The sequence below is a fragment of the Lycorma delicatula genome, chromosome 8 (genome assembly GCF_047948215.1).
Source record: "Lycorma delicatula isolate Av1 chromosome 8, ASM4794821v1, whole genome shotgun sequence".
Classification (NCBI taxonomy): Eukaryota; Metazoa; Arthropoda; class Insecta; order Hemiptera; family Fulgoridae; genus Lycorma; species Lycorma delicatula.
The window spans coordinates 9,586,879-9,600,104 of record NC_134462.1 but is presented as its reverse complement, the minus strand read 5'-3'; positions in this window follow the sequence as shown (position 1 = coordinate 9,600,104).

The window sequence follows — 13,226 nt, the reverse complement described above, 5'->3', positions numbered from 1 at the left end:
CTATGTACTTCAAATATCTAACATCATGACTGTTGGAGTTCTGAAACAATTACAGAGCACTGGCCCCTTCCATTGCTCCACTAGATCCATCAAACGTTTTGGTGCAAGTGTCTGTGGAATGATGTTATGTCATAGTACGCATCTGGCAGTACTTACTAATTATTGCTGAATTAAAAAATTTTCCCACATCTATAGTAGTTTCACCTTGTACTGTTACTCCGAAAACCTTGGGTTTTCGGAGTAACAGAACAAGGTGATAAGATAAAGATGCTACGATTTGCTGATGATATAGTAATTCTAGCCAAGAGTAAAAAGGATTTAGAAGAAACAATGAATGGCATAGATGAAGTCCTACGCAAGAACTATCACATGAAACGAGCCTTCAGTCAGAAATATAATTTGTTAACATCAAAAATTAATTTAAATGTCAGGAAAAAATTTTTGAAAGTATATGTTTGGAGTGTCGCTTTATATGGAAGTGAAGCTTGGACAATCGGAGTATCTGAGAAGAAAAGATTAGAAGCTTTTGAAAGGTGGTGCTATAGGAGAATCTTAAAAATCAGATGGGTGGATAAAGTGACAAATGAAGAGGTATTGCGGCAAATAGATGAAGAAAGAAGCATTTGGAAAAATATAATTAAAAGAAGAGACAGACTTATAGGCCACATACTAAGGCATCCTGGAATAGTCGCTTTAATATTGGAAGGACAGGTAGAAGGAAAAAATTGTGTAGGCAGGCCACGTTTGGAATATGTAAAACAAATTGTTAGGGATGTAGAATGTAGGGGGTATACTGAAATGAAACGACTAGCACTAGATAGGGAATCTTGGAGAGCTGCATTCAAACCAGTCAAATGACTGAAGATAAAAAAAAAAAATAGTAGTTTCACTAAAAAATCTGTTCATTGAGTTATGGCTTCATTTTTGTTATGACCCATTAATAGCAACAGCAATATCATGATTATTACCAATTTCTTTCACAACTTCTATTGCTATACTCATACTATCTTTAGCAAAAACTTTACTCATAAGCTTTACTGCTTCTCAATTATTTCAGTATATTTCTTACACTTTTATAGGGGAGAAGGGAGATCTATAAGTGCACACATCATTTTACTTGCACTCGGACCTTTCTCTATTGTCCTCATGACATAGACAAGTTTTAAATTAGTATTTGTCACAATTTCCAATTGAAGAATCAACTAAATTTACATACTGCTGGCATTTAGAACATTTCATCTGTAAGCTATCTGCTACCCCTTCTTTTATCTCCTTTAGTGCTATGTAGACACAATCTTCACTCTTACAAATCTTGCAGCTAACAAACTTTTTTATAGTTTCTGAAAAAAATATGCAAATCAAAAATACAGTTGCTTTGCAATTGACACTTACCCTCATATATTACTGTGTAATTGTGTATAGTATTTATTTTTTTATCTGTTTTATAATTTAAGGTATTACAAGATTTGTTTTTATTTTCATTTTCTTATATAAGTAATATACTAAACTCTATGTACTCTCTGTTACATTTCAGACAAATACCATATTTCCCATTATTCAGAAATTTTCATTGTTTCTTAGTATTATGCAAGAATCATTAAAATCAGTTTATTCAAAACTGTATATATGATAAAACATTTTGGAACCATTGGGTGATGGTAATATCTCTGATTTAGGTGATGAGAGATTATGACAATGTTATGTTGTTAGTAGATGGGGATGTAATGAATAATTTATTAAATTAGATGATAGTTTACAAAATTTGTGATGAAAATCTACTAAATAAGGAAAGAAATATTCCATCTGTCCTTTCCCTATCAGATACCGTGTATTAAAGTAATAATGTTGTAATAGAAACTAAATAATTTCATGGGAAAAAGACTGTTTATCTCATACTTCACCTGCATGGACTGTTGTTTGTGGACAGTAATGTTGGCATTGAATCACATGTTATATATTTTCTTAAATATATTCCTAAAATATTTTTTGCATCTGGTGTAGACTTGGCAATGTATGTGCACTCATGAGTAATGTACACACATAAGCTGATGATACTATTTTAAAATGTGTCCTGCAGTAGGAACTGAATCACTATTTGGGTTACATATGGTATAGAGATACATAAATTAGCAAGGCTAAGGTTGTATTGGAATAAATCCCTTGAAATTTTATAATTTACTGATATCAAAGGATCACATTTTCCAACTACAAAACTATCTACATTTTATAATAAATTGGTTGATACAAAGATTGTAAAAGTGTTTTCACGACCAACTGATATCATAAGGAATAGATTATTGCAATTAAATGCAGGTTGAGATTTATTGATAGATGAACAGAAGAAACTTTTACCGGAAAATTAAGAATAAAAAAACATTATATTAGGGGAAATCCAACTCCATGGAGTGTACAAAATTTGATTTACGTAGTAAATTTGAAATTGCATATGATTTTCTGTTATATCAGAAAAAGAATACTAAGTTAAATGAATGTAAAGAATATGAAGATCTTGATTCAGTTGCTACTTTTTCAAAACACTTTGTGAACATCTAGAAAGGTCAGGTCCACCCTACAGTTTGACAAGTACCACTCTTCTTACAATTATTTTAGGTACTGAAGAGTAATACTGTTCATCTAAATAAATTTTGCAATCCTTCATTTGAAAGTGAAAAAGAGATGATAGAAACAAGTGATGATGAATATATAAATATAGATAGTGATTTTGTGTTAGGTAGTGATTTTGTATGCAAATAACAAGTCTTTAGTGTCTAGTAACAGCATCTAACTATAAGGTGTTGAAGAAATGTATAAGTTAAAAGATAGAGTAATGACGAAAAAAACAAAAAAAAAAAACATAATTTAAGCAATCTATTTATACATTGGCTGCAGTACTTTTTTTTTAATGTATGTAATTCTTGTTTGTTACATGTTCTCATTGTCTGGTATTTGTGTTTCTACTAATGTGTTGCAGATGTACCCTTCAGGTTACCTTCAGGTTTGGTCTAATGGTGAACTTGTCATCACAAATCAATCAACAGATCATTTTTTTAATTGTTTAATATACCCTTACAGAATTAAAATTAGATTAAAGATGTAGGTGCTAAAGTTTATTTTTCATGGAACTGACATAGTGATAACAAATGGTTTCTTGAATGCTGAGTGGATTGTCTTAAATTGATTATTCGTCAATAAGATATTTTAAACTTATTATCTTTTCATTTGCAATTGGCTGATGAATTAAGAAAAAGTGGAAAACATTAATGAAAAGTATGTATCTTTTCACATGAAGCAGTATATCTTACAAAGTGAATAAAATTTGAAACTAGATTCCTACTGAAAGTTTGATATTGTTGATTATTTATCAGATACTAAGGGAAGATAAAGCTGACTCAGTGTGACTAATGGATGTAGGATAAAGAAAATTTTTTTCTTGTTGTTACTATAAAATGTGTAACATACACTCATCTCTGATTAACAACTGTTTCCAAATTAAAAACTAATTAAAAACTGTTTCCAAATGTTTCACACTAGGTGTTAAGTTATAAACGTTTTTACTCTGAATGAAATTCAAATTTTATATTTTGCTTCAAAATGTTTTCTACAGTAGCAAATTTCAATTTTGCAAGGTTAATAAGAAAAATCTCTTATATTATGAGGTTAAAATATTTAGTCTGTATGTAACAGTATAAAATGTATTTACTTTGTATGTAACAGATAAAGGACTAGTGTTCATCTTGACTGACTTCATGTCACTTTTAAGGACATAATACTTCACCTATATTAAATGTATGCCATTATAGTGTTGATGTAAGTTAAAATACTATTGTTGACATTGTACTGAGATAAAAAGCATTACGTGGACATATTAGCCTTCTTGCATTATTATTCTTCTTAGAGGCATGATGTCCTCACGTTATACCTCAAACAATCTACGTTGATATAAATTATATGTACATTTTAGACTTGAGAAAAAGATAAACTGATGATTTTTTTTCTAAACTGCAGATTCTAATTTCAAAGCCATAAAAAATAAATGATTATTCTCCAGCAATTTCTCTATGGTAAATTAAAGATAATGAACCACAGGTTTTATTTTGTTATTGCCCCATGATGTGTAAGGAATCTTTTTTCTTATCAGTAAGATATTCATGAGAATTGACATTTTTCTCTGTACTTACCACAGATTATAACATCTTTGTCTGCCTTTTACAAGCCTTTTATATACTTCCTTTTTGACACTGCAATGTTTTATATTAATTTTTCTGTTGTTGTCTGGTTCATACTTTCTTTTTAACAAATTGAACGTATGTCTCATCGCATAGTCATTTGTCATCATTGCCATTTTTCTTTCCATCTTGATGGGCTTATCACAATGTTTATTCATATTATCAACCAGCTGTAGCACCTGATCATTTTTTTTGTCAATTTTTCCAGTAATAGTTTTTTTAATCAATCTATTGCTGTAATGGTTCAAGGAGTTGTTCTTTTTGCTTGAACTTCACATTAGATATATTCACTCTCTTGTAATATAGGTTACATTTCACAAATTAACCAATTTTGGAATTTTAATGCATCTGATTTGTTTGAACTTTATAAGAAATACAACCTGCCTTAGGAAGTGGTGATTACGAGTATATTCTTGAATGAATATAGGTTTGAATACATATTATACTCATAGGTATTGTATTCATAGTATGTGAAAGTCATTCATAAAGATAGTTTCAAAATCAAATGAAGTTTTTATCCACTTTTCTAATTATTATTATTTTTTATTATATGTTGTTGATTTTTATATTCAAGAAATGTATATTCTAGATCTTCTTTCATCATGACCTATCAACCAAAATTATTTTTCATTATTTTCATTCTACATAATAAACTAGCTCCCTGTCACAGCTTCGCTCATGCTATGTGGTTACTTGCATTTTCCATAGCGATCAATCTTTTTATTTTATGTTTTTTAGTCAAGTAACTGGAGGCAGGTGCAGCTAGTCATATGTATAGTAACAGTGGCAGTGACTGTGTTGATTGAACCGTAGCGCTGTATACCTTTGCACCGGTTAAAAAAAATGGAATTAAATAAAACCCAAAAGTGGTTTGTAAATTTTTATCTGAAGAGTATTTGCAAGCCCATATCTACTGAACATCTCATTTATTATAATGGGGAATGGAATATTTTCAATCATTGTTCTACATTTTTTTACCTTTCTTCATCCCCTTTTAAGGTCCAATTTCAAAAATCTAAAAATTGGTTTATTGACATGAAGATTACACTCACCAGAAGTTAGATTGATTTCTTCATTTGTGATCGAAAAATTAAAAAAACAACAGGGTTTCAAAAATCACTTTTAAACCTTGAAATTCAGAATTTCAAAAAATCTAGTAATTGGTTTATAAATATGTATGTATAATCATTCAGTAAAAACCAAGCTCATACAGTAATAGACACTTACAGTTCACAATACATTAATTCAGTTTATTGAAGTTTGTGCTTCAACCGGCAAATCTCCACTACAAAAAATTTTTCGAAATGAAATATATCTATAAAACTTTTCAGTTATGCCAAGAAACATGGGTAAAAATTTGGTTGCGATTGATTGGGTAGTTTTTTGTTTATCCCGAAGAAAAAAACACCCTCCTCCTTTTACATAATGGTATAGATAAGTTACTTTATTTAATTCTACTATTATGTAATAATATTCATTTGATTGATTCGAATTATTCAATTCAAATTCTGTCCTCCACAGTTCATTAATTCATTTCATAAATTTGCTTCAAGCGGGAAATCTCCATTTCTATATATATATATATATATATATATATATATAAAACGCAACCCATCAATCACTCATCCATGAAATTTCAAAAGTCAAGCTTACTCCCCTACTCTACTTTACTGAAATGGACTCGTCCAATATCTGAACATCGTGGCGACGCAGTAGAACACTACCGATAGTAACAACAATGCAATCATAACGTTCAGTGTATTGCTAGAGACAAGATGGTGTTTTCGCTAGATGAACGTGTTTTCATCGTTGAGTCGTACTTCAGTACGAAATCAGTGGTTGCAGTGCAAGATTTGTTTCGCCATAAGTACCCGGATAAACCACCTCCTAACAAAACATCAGTATTAAGGTTAGTCGCAAAATTTAGAGAGACCGGTTCTGTTAATAACAAGGAACACAAAAGATCTGCGTCAGTGTTGAATACAGATACAGTCACTGAAATCAAAGACCGATTACTCGCCTCGCCAAATAAATCGATCAGACGTTTGTCTGCTGAAATTAATTTGTCTAAATCAACTGTTCATCGGGCGACCAAACGATTACAATTACGACCTTATCGCATTCAAACGGTTCATCGACTTCTTGAGCCCGACAAAGAAAAACGGCTACAATATTGTCAACGGTTCCGTCGATTTCTGCGTGAGGGAATTAACGTTATGGATTCGTTATTTTTCACAGATGAAGCACGGTTTCATTTGGATGGCTACGTAAACAGCCAAAACAGTAGAATTTGGAGCGCTGAAAATCCCCACGTTTATCACGAAAAACAATTACACCCGCAGAAGTTGGGCGTGTGGTGCGCGATATCGCGGAAGAAAATAATCTGTCCTATTTTTTTCGAGTACACCATTAATGCAGAACGATATCAGGATATTTTATTTCAGTTCATTGCACTCTTGGAAGGGGAAGACAGACGCTGCTGGCTACAACATGACGGTGCGACATCGCACTACGCAGGTTCAACTTCTGATTTCGTTGAGGAATTCTTTGGCAATCGTGTTATCGGTCGAGGCTTGTGGCCACCAAGATCTCCAGATTTGACTGCGACGGATTTTTTTCTACGGGGTTACCTCAAAGAAAAAGCCTACAGCTACAAACCACGAACACTTGAGTCAATATTGAACAAGCTGTATTAAATATCCAGCCACAAACTTTGAAAAAAGTTGCAAGAAACGCTGTAAAAAGAATTGAAGCTTGTATTCAAGAAGATGGCGGCCACTTCCAACATTTACTCTAAATGTAAGGTAATGGATGGTAATAATAAAAATTACATTTACATTTACAAATGCCTTTTTATTATTTCAATACCTGCCAATATAAGGTTGGGTTGCGTTTTATATGGGACACTCTGTATATTTCTGCTTTCGACATTTTTTGAGATGAAATGTCTAAAAACCTTTTCAGTTATGCAAAGAAACATGGGTAAATATTTGGTTGCAATTGATCGGCTAGTTTTTTTTTGTCTATCCCAAACAAACAAAAACCTTCTTCCTCTTTATTACGTGTTTTTCTTTAACTCACAATGTTTTTTTCATACTTATCTTCAAATTTGCACACGCAAATTTGAGGATAATATGATATGAGTAAGTTAATTTAACACACTTCCTGACGTTGCGGATTGATGAAATTTTGCACAATTACTAAGGTCGAGTGACAATACAATATTCCACCATTACTTTTGCAAGCATCCTCTCATATGAGAGTATATGGGAGTAAATGAAGGGTGCAGGTGTAAAAAATTGAAAAATCTGCAAAACGGCTATGCGGGGTTTTTGGGGTCGCAGATAAAAAAACCGATAGCAGTTTGAGAAATCGAATGAGAAATCTTTTATAAAAATTCATAAAAACGTTTCTTGAAAATTGTGATTGTTAATTAAGTAAATGAAATAAAAACTTCACTATACAAAAACTTGTAAATGTTTGATTAAATATTTGTTTGATATTTTATTAATATATTAGAAATTTAAATATATGATGTTATCTTTTGAAATCCAAATTAACCTACCAATTACTCATACAATGAATGATAATAATTTGATTAAAGTATGACTAAAAAGTATAAAGCAAGTTTTTAAAAGTTTAGAAAAAGTTTTGTAATCTTATAATAGTATAGATATCCAAAATTTTTAATTTAAATTATCCCATTTAAAAAAAAAAAAAAATACTTCAATTATTTGTAAAGTCAGTTTGTTATTATAATTATTACATATATATATATATATATATATATATATATATTAGCTCTACCCGCCACGCTTCGCTGTAGCACATTGTGGTTGCATGGATGATAAATGAGAAACAAAACAAATCATACGTTTCATATAAGTTTAATTTTGCATTACTTGTGGATATACAATATTTTTTGTTTTTCCACTGTCTGCGTAGATAGGCTATCTGGTTTGCCGACTCGGGAACACGCAACATTCAGTTGCCCATGTGAGAAGCAATCCGCATCTAAATCTAAACCACACAATTCTAAAGAGTGACCTTGAGCTTTATTGATTGTGATTGCAAATGCCAATCGAATTGGGAATTGCAATCTTTTAAATTAAAATGGTGTATAGGTCGGGATTATGGGTATTCGAGGAATGAGGACATCTTCACCTTTGAAAGGCCCCGTTAAAATCGTTGCTTCCACTACGTTATTCATCAATTTCTTAACTGCAGGTCGCGTGCCGTTGCAGAGTTTTGGCTGATTAATATTCCGCAACAGGATAATTGTCATTTTTTGATCGAACCGTTGCTAGAATCAATCTAATGAGGAATGTTTTCTCTCGCATCCAAGAAGAAGGTCCCCCAAAACTCCGTCATTTATCATTTGCATTATGCGATCATAAATGCCTTTCTGTTCACGCGTTAATTTGGGAATGTTTGATCGGACATATGACTGAAGATCACCAATGTTGTAACTCTGTTTACGGCGTAAATCCACATCAAATGAAGCAATCGCAACTCGGGTGGGTGCTGGCATTCCCGATTGACTAAGAACTTTATTTGCAATAGCTAAGCACTTGTCTTCAGTATTTATCAATGCTTCGTTGTAAATGCCTTCTGTAAATTCCATGGTCATATTGGTATTTTCTAGGCGTACTCTATGCAAAATATCCTCAGCCATATGCGATCGATATCTTTCCCATAACTTTGTGGGAGATGAAGGGAAGCAAGCGGTCATTATAATTGCGAATAATGCGCGAATTTGGTTTGGGTATGCAGTGTTGCACGTGTCATTAATACATATATCCCACTGTTGGTCGTTTTCTAATAAATTCAGAGCTTGGTCAAAGGTGCAGTTCAATCACGACACGATCACACAAAAGTACCTCGATTAAAGTGAATATTTAATTCAGATTGTATAATAATCTGAATCAGATGCAAGTGGTATTTTTTTTTTTTTTTTTTTTTTTTATTTTGTTAATAAACAATGTAATTGGGAACAGGTATTGTTTCACATGTGACTGCGGTTGTCGTTAGCTAGTATGGCGAGTGTTCCCCTTGCTTCCGGCAGATGGCGCGGTCACTGGTACACAGCTGACCGTTAAAAACCCGTTTTCTCGCGGTCGCGGGTATGTGACTGATGCGAAAAATAGATAAAAACAATCTTTGATGCGGGTTATATATCGTGCTAAAATTTGAGCTCAATCGGTGCAGAATATTTTGAGTTTTTGAAGCGTACACAAACGAACTTAACATTTTTATATATAAAGATTTGTGGGCTGCAAAAAAAATCCCCTAAGTCGTGCGAAAAAACACATCATTTTAAATGCTTACAAAATACAGAATAATCAAACGGCGTTGATTTCAGATGTTAATAAACTGCGAACGTTAAGTAGAAGTTGTGCTGCTTCAGTGTACAACGTGATCCTCGAGTATGAATCTACGGTTCTAATGAATTACGGTCTCCAAAGAAGACAAAACCCCGCAGGTCAATTGAGAAAAAGGTGAGATTTTGATAAAAACGCGAATCGTAAAAATATTACACGAATTTGAATTATTTAGAAATAGTTTAGCGGTGTATTATGTCCTATAGGAGGAGAATTCGGTTATTGTCTTCGACAACGCTTCTTATCATTAAACGAAAAGAATTCCAGCCGTGTTATAGAAAAACAATGATATCAAAATGCGGCTTAGTTCAAAAGGAATAATTTTTGAAGAGGTTTAAGTTAATGTTCAATCATTGCAAAGGGTTTCGCGTATTAAAAGTAATTATAGTCCGTATAAATTTGGTTTGACACACAACGCCATATTGGTAAGTCGTGTTTTTATTCGGCTCCTAACGAATATGTTTGCCGGCCTCCGTGGCGCGAGTGGTAACGTCTCGGACTTTAATCCGGTGGTTCCGAGTTGGAATCCCGGTCAGGCATGGCATTTTCATACGCTATAAATCATTCATATCATCTGAAGCAATGCATACGGTGGTTTCGGAGGTTAGAAAAAACCCCCCAAAAAACCGAATACTTAGTTGTGTGGTTTCAGTGTTACTATTTGTGAATTTTGTTCTTTGCTTTTACATAGCAAAGAACACTAAATGACCAAAAAACGATTGTTTGGTCATATATATGTAAAAAAATAACCTAACAAAGGATTTTTTGGTCATTATGTAGGGATATTATTTTCTGTGTATTTGGTTATTTAGACTTTTTTTGTTTGGATAGTCTTAAGTCTATCTGGGCTATAAGAAAGTTGGGTGTTTTAATTTATTTACTGTAAGTCATCCTTCTTGGTGGCTTTAATTTTTGTTTTGGTGTTTTTTTTTGTTTTTTAATAATAAAATACAGATTTTTTAGCTGTTAAATGTAATTCAAAGAAATTTGTTACTTAATCAGTTGTGATTTTGTTTACATTGACAACGGCCATACGGGTTCTTTGTGATTGGTTGTTGTGTTTGACAGCAGCCATATCTTGCATTGATCTGATTGGTTTTCCTTTGTTTACATTTCCATCTGATTTATTAAAAAACTGTACAAATTAAAAATAGATAGATAGATTTATTAAAAATAGATGAAAAAAATCTTTGATGCGGGTTATATATATCGTGCTAAAATTTTTTTTTATCATGCTTTTTTTTTAATAAAATACAGATGTTTTAGCTGTTATCAGCAAGTTTATCACATTCTAATCTTGGTAGTTTAGCTCTTAATAAAAGTAATTCTGTATGAAGATCATCCCCAATATCTTTTGTAATTTCATCCACACTCATCACATTTGCTAAGCGTTCCAAAAATGTTACAAACTATAAGAAAAAACCTACAGTTAAATATTACAGGTCTGTATTTTGATAGACACAAAATATTATAAAATTCATTTTTAAAAACAATTACTGTAAAATAAAATTTATACATTTTTAATACTTGTTACTAAGTAGTGGGTGGACTAAAAATTGGTTTCTCCTATTATTAGTAATAAAATACACTTTGCAGTAAATTTTAATACATATCAGAGGAACTGTTCAAAATCTCCTTCTATGCTAATGCGCTATTATTCATATCAGCATTTTTAACCGGTAAATTACATATTTTTACAACAAAGTTTTGTCTCAATTTATAAAATCTACTGAATTTTTAACTAAAAAAGCTTCAGGTAATTCAGGACATTTGCATTTAAGGAAAGTACCACATCTTTGATTATTCTCCATAACAAAAAACCATAACTAAAAAATCATAAGGCATCAAACCATCGCATAATGACATGATCATTCAATTTTCATCAACATCTTATTCGTTTGGGAAAATTTTAACTGCAATAGTCTCTAAGTACATGCCTGATTTTGCTCCCTAACATACGAATAGGTAATACTTAAAAAGGAGTTGTTCAATAGCTCGGCAATAACAAAATCTCATAACATCTGAAGAGATGAATCCCCTTTTATATTTCCATTGAACAAATAAAGTTTCTAACACTCTTTTTGTGATCCCGCAAAAACATGAATTTCAAGTACATTAACCCTAGATGGACCAAGGGAGGTCAAAAAATGGTCACAGTTTAGAAAAATGTTGTGCTAAAAAATGCCATACAGTAAAAAAATCTGAAAAAATTAATTTGTGTCATTAAAGGTAACATTTTTTTCTGAAAACTCACATTCAGATTTCTAACACCTTTTTATTTTCATAACAGAAATTAGATAACGGATTACTTTTTAAACCCCCCTGGACCAACAAATGACCCTTCTTATATTATTAAAAAAAAATATTTTTTTAAACAGAAAGTATTTTCCTTGAAATGTTTCAGTTTTTCTAAATGAGATTATTTTGTTATGGTAAGTTGGCATGCCTGCTTATATTCAATCAGTAGTAGGTCAGTGTGTTTGTAGTTGATAATACTTTCTACACTAGGCTAGTATTATTTGAGTTTTTGTGAAATGGTTGTTTTATCCTTTTGAAATTGAATGAATATATTTCTACCCGTGATATAGAAATTATATTAAGTGACATATTGATGAAGATGAGTTGTGCAATTCAAGTGAAACAGAAGACTTTGCTTACAACAACGTTCACGGTGATGGTTTAGGAGAACCTAGCGTTCAAGATGAACAAGAATTAGATTTGGTTCTTGAAAAATAACTAAGTAAAATATACGGTGAAATCAAGTATAAATTCGAAATATTCAACTCATGAGATTAAGGCTACTCGTAGAACGATAGCAAATATATTTCATGAAAATCCGGGTTTGAAGGATACCGGAAGAGCAACAAGTATTTATGGGTCTTAGAAATTTCTTTTCAGAAAATGCATCGTCACTCTTCTGAATCGAAACATTCGAATGAAGAGGCAGTTTTACAAAATTTAGACAAGACTAGTGAAATGAAAATAATTGAATTTTTAGAAATACTTGTATTAGTCGGTGCAAATAATAATAATAATTTAGACTATCACTACTTGTGGTCAAATGAATTTTGAACAGCATAATATATTGCTCCTATTAGTCGTTGTAGATTTCATAGTTTGCTCGCAATCATACAATTTGACGATAAACAAATGAAAACGACAGAGTGACAAATTTGCTCCAATAAGGGAACTCTTTGAACTTATCAATAATAAGCTTCCCAAACATTATACACCATCAATCAGTAAATACAGCTATCAATGAAATCTTGTCCCTGTTCGGAGGTCGATGTCTGTTTTAAGTATTTTTAAGAGAAAAACCTAGAAAAAACAGTATTTTAATCAAATAGACTATTAACAGATTATGAACAGCTTTGTACTGAACATGGATATAACTTGTGGAAAGAGGCTGAGTATACCTGCAGATTCAATATCAGTAGTAAAACGTCTGGTTACTTGTATCACAAAGTCAAGGAGGAAAGCAACTACTGATTGGTTTTATACATCTGTTCTTTTAAGTTAACAGCTTTACAAAGAACATGATCAAGCGATGGTAGGAACCATGTAGTCAAACGGCAAGTTCAATCCAAAGGAATTAAAAGAAACCGGAAACCAACCGCTG